This window comes from Carassius auratus, unplaced genomic scaffold, assembly GCF_003368295.1.
Source record: "Carassius auratus strain Wakin unplaced genomic scaffold, ASM336829v1 scaf_tig00048847, whole genome shotgun sequence".
NCBI classification, from domain to species: domain Eukaryota; kingdom Metazoa; phylum Chordata; class Actinopteri; order Cypriniformes; family Cyprinidae; genus Carassius; species Carassius auratus.
This window is the reverse complement of record NW_020527086.1, coordinates 1-9,233: the sequence shown is the minus strand read 5'-3', so window position 1 is coordinate 9,233 and position 9,233 is coordinate 1.

The window sequence follows — 9,233 nt, the reverse complement described above, 5'->3', positions numbered from 1 at the left end:
TTTTGTGGTTTTAGTTTAAGTTAACAACAACATCAAAACAATGATTTTTGGTTCATTTTAATTTAAATCTGCTCGTGAAAAAAAACAACCTTGTTTGCAAAAAAAAAAAAAATGCTTGTTTGCACTTTTGGCTAGTGTGAAACATGCTGAGAACTGTTGTAACTTATTAGCGTTTTTACAGGTGTTAATGGACCGAATATGCAAGCTCACTGTGTCCCAACTAACTCCTCTGAGTTGGGCTTCAGATGAACTCTGGGCCAATAACCTCACAAACCAATGGGCAAAATCTCTCTACAAATGTTTTTATTAAGACTAAAAGAAACTTGGCCCAGCGGAAATACAAAGTGTTTCAATGCGTTCCTTCTCTTGTGGTCTTTAATTGGCGTATAAAAGCTCTGCTAGGTTCTGTTAATGAAGTGTACCATACGTCCGTCTGTACAGGAGAAGTGGTTCAGTGGCACATTAATGCCAGCGCTAGCGTTTATGTGCCATTTCTGATAATAGAGCTTTAATAGAATATTAAAACTGTTTATAATGAACAGAGCGGGGCTCAGATGCAGCACTGTGCCAGAGGAGCTGAGGGGAGCTGACCCCAAAACGCTGTCAAACAAACAAAACGTTTAATGCCCTCATAATTACCGCCACCACATGGGAAACATTGCAACACTCACTCTTCAACGATTGCTCGCATTTACACATAAAAAAGACGGCAAATGCAAACACTTTCTCTGTTTTTAATGAAACTCTCCTTGCGGGGCTTGTGTGATTGGCAGTTTTCATCAGAGAGCAGCAGGAAGTCATCAGAGTTGATTGCATTGTTCTCTTGAGCCATAAACAACAAATAAACAGACAACAAATAAATGTCCTTCATCCTCCTCTTATGAAAACAATGTGTTCTTTCACCCCAGCCTGAGGTGTCCAAGAGCAATGAGAAGTGTGCGCGCACGTTTACTCATAATCATAGTTTAAACTGGGTAGGAATGATTCAGAACAACAACCTTCTGTTCAAAAAAGAAAATATGATTGGCAGTTTGTTTAGCAATCCATCCAATTTCATATTTCTATGCTACAGTCCAGGTTTTGTTTGTTCCATTAGGCACATTATGGTTAAATTGTGGTTAAAAGAGTGGAAAAGCATTAAAGTTTGCTACTTTAAGCAAGATTTATCCCATTAGCTAGTGGCGGATGGCATAGGCGCACTGTTCGTCACAGGAAAACCTTCACTCTGGTACAGTGAAATCACCAATTAAAATAGGGCTGCACGATTATGACAAATATCATAATTGTCGATTATTCCCTTGAAATTGTAATTGTGATTATAAATCACGATTATCACAATTTACATTGAATGATGTTAATACCATTGTTTAATGCAACTGTACGGAGTATTTTAACATAAAAATAAACAAGCTGAAAACACACAAAAAAAAGTACAAATATGAATGGTTTTATAATGTTATACTAAAACTAAAAAAATGGAAAAACCCTTAAGATAGCATGTAGAAAAAAAGAAAGGATATCTAAAGCATGCAGAATAACACAACTGAACTTTGAAAGATTCATTGCCACTTTGAACGATTGAACGATATGGCATCCATAATTAATATCGTGATTAGAAATTTGATTAATTGTGCAGTCTTAGATCTTGGGTCTAATTTATAAACATTGCATATGCACAAAATGGTCTCCGGTTTGAATAGGACCAGTGATAATAGTTTGCTGTACAACCTCATCTGCACGGAGATGTTGATGTCACGTGAAGGCATCTCTTTCAACATTCAGAAAAATACCACTGTATTTGAAGGAAAAAACTTGGAAAATTGTAAGATTTGCACGTTTCCTTTTTAAAATTCTGTCATGTGCCGGGTCATACAATTGTATTTACACTGCAATACATATAGGCCTATCTGTTTCCACTAAAATGTTCATCTTATCAGCAAAACTGCATACATATAATTAGGGCTCAAGCCTGGAGGGCGAGAGCCCTATTGTTTTCCTTAGGATTATTTTTTATTATTAGGGCTCAAGCCTGGAGGGCGAGAGCCCTATTGTTTTCCTTAGGATTATTTTTTATTATTAGGGCTCAAGCCCAAAGGGCGAGAGGCCTATTGTTTTCCTTAGGATTATTTTTATTATTATTATTATTATTATTATTATTATTTTTTTCCAACGTCTCGGGGGCTTTTGGGGCCCTTAACGTGCTTAAAAAGTCTTGAAAATTGGCACACAGATTGGAACCTGCGGCCATTAGGGCCGGGCAGAGACTGATACACGGGCGTGGCACAGGGGCTCTACAGCGCCCCCTGGAATATGGAGGGCCATATATCATACATTCTTGCTCGTAGACGAATGAAACTCGGTACACATATAAATCTCATCAATCCAAACAACTTTTGTATTGCATATCATAGGCTCCGCCCAACAGGAAGTTGGCTATTTAGGGTTTAGTATTCAAATTTTTCGTCAAAGTTGTGGGGGCTTTTGGGGTCCTTAACATACTCAAAAACTCTTGAAAATTTGCGCACACTTTGGAATCTGTGGCCTTTAGGAGCCTGCAGAGGCTGGGACCCGGGCGTGGCACAGGGGCTCTACGGCGCCCCCTGGAACACAGTCAGAAATGTTGATGTATAGCTCACACATACTTGCACATATTCATATGAAACTCAGTACACATATAGATCTCATCGTGCCGAACAACTTTCGTATTGCATGTCATAGGCTCCACCCAACAGGAAGTCAGCTATTTAGAGTTATGTAAAAAGCGCATGCTCTGGAATTTGAAATACTTGTCATAGGTTTTTTTCTCGATTGCCGCCAAACTTGGTCAACATGATCTCAAGACACTGGGGATGAAAAATTGCCAGGGGATTTTTGATATCTCGAACGGTTTGCTCGTGGCGAGGCGTTGAAATTATGGCGAGAAATGAGAAACAGGAAGTGTCTAATACCGTCCACATACATTTCCTGATTTGCTTCAAACTTCATCAGAATAATGTTAAAACACAGCCGATATAAATCTGCAAGGGGGATATTGATATCTAAAAAATTGTTGGCGTGGCAACATGTCAAACTGGAATACTTCTCAGGTGATTTTGAGGCAAATAACATACTTAGAATTTCACAAAACTCTGAACACACATCAGTATTTCTGATAGGAACTTAAATTGTGAATGGATTTTGGATAGCTTGAATGGTTTTGCCGTGGTGATTTTTTTAAATGACCTTACAAAGGGAATCATTATTGTATTTTTAAATTGCAGCTTCCAAACACGTCAAAGAATTTTTTCATACAGATGAAAAAGTCATTCTGAGGAAATATGCATAGTTTAACGACTTTACAACACTGTATGGATAACAGAAAATTAAAAACTGTCAGACATCTCATCTCACTCTGTCCCTCTGTTTGAGTATATGTGCTTCAGACTTCCATTGTCTGAGAGAAATTGCGCCCCTACAGGTTCAATTCCCGAACTTTTACTTTCACTTTTAAATCGGTTAAAAATACAAACAAATACTTAGATTTAATTCACACTGACAAGCTAAACCAACATATCTGATTATTACCGGTTCAGGGCTCATGGATAAATTATTTCTGGCCAGAGATACGTGAGAAATAGGAGAGATGAATCACCGCTGTGACCACGAGCGTCTGGAGTAAAGAGCTCAGAAAAAACGAATTTATTCCTGTTTTAAAGCTTTTAAAAATAAATTATTACAGCGATATCACACAATCAACCAATTAGAACACACCAAGAGCTAAATTCAGATGTTTTTGAACTGTTTGTGTGAAAATGAAATATTTGTGGCTGCCTATCTGAAATCACGCCTCCGATCAGCGCGTACAGTGTCGAGCTCAAAACAAACGAATTTATTCTTGTTTAAGAGCTTTTTTAAATAAAATATTACCACAAATGCACACAATAAACCCATTGTAACACTACAAGAGCTAAATGCAGGTGTTTGTGACCTGTTTAAGTGTGCAAGACTATTTGAAAGCGCGACTGGCAGAATAACATATATCTCTTGAGCTGCAGGTTTCTGTCTTTCGTCGTACGAACGAACACATAACGGACAAGATTATTTCAAAATACATAATAGCTTGGCGAATATAAACGAAAACAGCCACGTGAACATAAACTGGATCTACTGGATTTGAATATTAAAGTGACCACATTTACCACTTGCTTCTGTCTTCAATTTTAATCTATATAAAGAAGGAAACTCATTCGACTTGGCTGCTTTTTTAATGTGTGCGTATTTATTTATTTACCTTTTATACATTTTGTATAATTTCATAGTTTGTGTATTACAATTATAAAAACAAAAATAAATTTAGCCACTCACATAGAAATAGCTTAGACCTTAACCTTTTTCTGTCAGTTTTAGGGATTTTTAAAAATCCTAAAAAAAACTTATTTGTGCTGCAAATAATAATTTCAAACTCATTTGATACTGACCTATGACATCCTGTGACATTATATTTATTTGAATTTACATAATCTCATAGATGTAACAGTAAATCTGTTCAGCTCACAGATCAATACTAAGCTGTAATGCAAGCAGAACTTTCACAAATGCTTATGAGTCATTTAAGGATTTGATAACACTGTAAAATAATGTCTAATTTGTTAACATTAGCAAATTCATTGATAACACTTTATAATAACTGCACTCATTAGTAAATAGTCAGTTCATGCTTTATAAAGCCTTGTCCCAATTTTAATAGTCAGTAGTAAGCAGTTTATAAATACAGCTATAAATAGCTTGTCCTTGGTTTATAAGCACATTTATTAAAAAGGAGAGTAAAGGGTCAGTTATCTTCCTATGAAAAATAAAAGATAAAAATAAACAAACAACAACACAGATTGATACAGAACTCAGAAATTTTATTGTGGATTTATGATAAAATCAGCCTGTAAATGAATTCATACTCCTCCTCATACTACTCCATACTCCTTTTTCAACATGATGCCAATATACTGAGATGTTAAATTGTGAATGGGTTTAGGATAGCTTAAATGGTGTTGCCATAGAGATTTATTAAAGTAACATAAAAAATCCAATAGTTATTTTACTATATCTTTAAAATTTTTCATTCTAACTCTTCATAATTTTTATATAAGTAGAAGTCCTCATTTGAAGGAAGCACAGTAAGTTTCATAGCTTTATCATTTTCAAGAGCCAGCATAAAATTAAAACTATCATAACTTATAAATCAAGCTTGCAATTCTTAGTACCTATAATGGCCACCAGAGGGAGCTATAGGATTACTTTTAAATAATTATTGGAGAAACGAGTATGATTTAAATAATTTATAGAAATCTTTCAAATAAAATAATATGTATTTTAGGAATTTTACTGATAAAATGACCCTCACTTAATTAGAATAACAAGCTGAAGTATTGTGAACTGTATATTAAGAATAATTCTTTATAGGCTTTATGGACAGATACGTTTTAAGTGACTCTTGAAGGTTCAGCACCACATCCTCTTTTACCACTGTTTAAAGAATTAATCTTACAGAACAGGTGTGAATGAATTTTGGATAGCTTGAATGGTTTTGTCGTGGTGATTTTTTGAAATAATAGTAAAAAAGGAACCAGTAAAAAAAAAAAAGTGCAGCTTCTAAACACTTCAAAAAAATGTACACATAGAAGACAAGTCATTCTGAGGAAATATGTATAGTTTCATGACTATACAACATTATATGGATGACAGAAAATTAAAAAACATACATCTGATGTCACTCTGTCCCTCTGTCACTGTGTGTGTGTGTTTGTGTGTGTTTTAAGTGAATTAGGTGTGAAACTATCAGTGAGCATTTAGTCCTCCAGCGCCAACATTTTACAGAACTGCCACTTTCCTGGAGTCTCAGAATTACAATGTGTCAGGTTCTGAGAGATCTAAGATTCCAAAAAATTATTTAATTAGAATACCATGAAGTATTGTGAAATACTATATATTAAGACTTTATATATAGGCTTTATGAACAGATTAGAGTGACTCGTGAAGGACCAGCACCACCTTCTCTTGTCCAATGGTTTGAGGAATATATCTTCCAGAATCCGGGATTAAGATTTAGGAGCTCATTTTTATTCCACCTCCTTTCCTGAAAGTCTGTCTTGCAGAATTGACTAAAAATTAATCTTCACATTAATTCCTAATTCTTTTGCAATTCTTTTGTCAGTTCTTCTTGACCTGTTTTTCTCTTCCAGCTTTCCTGGACTATTGTATAGCACTCATAAATGATTAAATAAAAAATAATGGTAGTTATTAAGATTGATATGGTTTGGAATTGGTAAAAATGTGCTTGGAAAAAAATCACAATAAAACAATGTTTTAATGTTTAAGTTTGGAATATTAACTGACATGAATGAATGCTATATAAATATTGTTCATGTTAACATAATGTTTATAAATGAAATCTTATTGTAAAGTGTTACTAAAGTTATATATATATATATATATATATATATATATATATATATATATATATATATATTGTTCTGTGAATGTGATTTTAAAGTCTAGATGATTCGGATTAACCCTTTAACTGCCATATCAAGTTCAAGTTCTAGTTCAAGTTCAATTTATTTGTATAGCGCATTTACAACAGCCTCCTGGCTGACCAAAGTGCTTTAACATAAGAGCAAGAATATTACACATACATAAAAATAGACCAGACAAAAAATTTAAAACCACCCATTTCAAAATGTAGCATAACACAGTAGTCAGTACACTAAGGAAAATAAAAAAGTTTTTAGCAAAGATTTAAAAATAGACAAGGAAGGGGCCAGTCTGATCTCTAAAGGCAGGGTATTCCAGAGTCGTGGCCCAGCCACTGCAAATGCACGCTCCCCTCTACGCTCCCCTCTATCCTTTAAAACCTCACTGCCAGAGGGATATTGTGAATGCATGTGCCCGCTGGCACAGTTTACCTGATGCCACCGGGGTGGTGATGGCATTGGTGGCTTGAGCCCGCCATCGCTGCTTGCAGCTATATTTAGGGCTCAAGCCCAAAGGGCGAGAGGCCTATTGTTTTCCTTAGGATTATTTTTTATTATTATTATTATTATTATTATTATTATTATTATTTTTTCCAACGTCTCGGGGGCTTTTGGGGCCCTTAACGTGCTTAAAAAGTCTTGAAAATTGGCACACAGATTGGAACCTGCGGCCATTAGGGCCGGGCAGAGACTGATACACGGGCGTGGCACAGGGGCTCTACAGCGCCCCCTGGAATATGGAGGGCCATATATCATACATTCTTGCTCGTAGACGTATGAAACTCGGTACACATATAAATCTCATCAATCCAAACAACTTTTGTATTGCATATCATAGGCCTCCGCCCAACAGGAAGTTGGCTATTTAGGGTTTAGTATTCAAATTTTTCGTCAAAGTTGTGGGGGCTTTTGGGGTCCTTAACATACTCAAAAACTCTTGAAAATTTGCGCACACTTTGGAATCTGTGGCCTTTAGGAGCCTGCAGAGGCTGGGACCCGGGCGTGGCAACAGGGGCTCTATGGCGCCCCCTGGAACACTGTCAGAAATGTTGATGTATAGCTCACACATACTTGCACATATTCATATGAAACTCAGTACACATATAGATCTCATCGTGCCAAACAACTTTCGTATTGCATGTCATAGGCTCCGCCTATCAGGAAGTCAGCTATTTAGAGTTATGTAAAAAGCGCATGCTCTGGAATTTTGAAATACTTGTCATAGGTTTTTTTCTCGATTGCCGCCAAACTCGGTCAACGTGATCTCAAGACACTGGGGATGAAAAATTGCCAGGGGATTTTTGATATCTCGAACGGTTTGCTCGTGGCGAGGCGTTGAAATTATGGCGAGAAATGAGAAACAGGAAGTGTCTAATACCGTCCACATACATTTCCTGATTTTAATCAAAACTTCATCAGGTTATTCGTTGTATGATGTCGATCGCATATATGTGACTATTAGGAGTCAAAGTTATAGCGCCACCAACTGGCAGAAGGAAGTGTGTCATTTTCAAAATGATTTGAATTCAGCATCTTATTATTACTCGATTTGCTTCAAACTTCATCAGAATAATGTTAAAACACAGCCGATATAAATCTGCAAGGGGGATATTGATATCTAAAAAAATTGTTGGCGTGGCAACATGTCAAACTGGAATACTTCTCAGGTGATTTTGAGGCAAATAACATACTTAGAATTTCACAAAACTCTGAACCACACATCAGTATTTCTGATAGGAACTTAAATTGTGAATGGATTTTGGATAGCTTGAATGGTTTTGCCGTGGTGATTTTTTTAAATGACCTTACAAAGGGAATCATTATTGTATTTTTAAATTGCAGCTTCCAAACACGTCAAATAATTTTTTCATACAGATGAAAAAGTCATTCTGAGGAAATATGCATAGTTTAACGACTTTACAACACTGTATGGATAACAGAAAATTAAAAAACTGTCAGACATCTCATCTCACTCTGTCCCTCTGTTTAGTATATGTGCTTCAGACTTCCATTGTCTGAGAGAAATAGCGCCCCTACAGGTTCAATTCCCGGACTTTTACTTTCACTTTTAAATCGGTTAAAAATACAAACAAATACTTAGATTTAATTCACACTGACAAGCTAAACCAACATATCTGATTATTACCGGTTCAGGGCTCATGGATAAATTATTTCTGGCCAGAGATACGTGAGAAATAGGAGAGATGAATCACCGCTGTGATCACGAGCGTCTGGAGTAAAGAGCTCAGAGAAAACGAATTTATTCCTGTTTTAAAGCTTTTAAAAATAAATTATTACAGCGATATCACACAATCAACCAATTAGAACACACCAAGAGCTAAATTCAGATGTTTTGAACTGTTTGTGTGAAAATGAAATTTTTTGGGCTGCCTATCTGAAATCACGCCTCCGATCAGCGCGTACAGTGTCGAGCTCAAAACAAACGAATTTATTCTTGTTTAAGAGCTTTTTTAAATAAAATATTACCACAATGCACACAATAAACCCATTGTAACACTACAAGAGCTAAATGCAGGTGTTTGTGACCTGTTTAAGTGTGCAAGACTATTTGAAAGCACGACTGGCAGAATAAACATATCTCTCGAGCTGCAGGATTTTGGCTTTCGTCGTACGAACGAACACATCACGGACAAGATTATTTCAAAATACATAATAGCTTGGCGAATATAAACGAAAACAGCCACGTGAACATAAACTGGATCTACA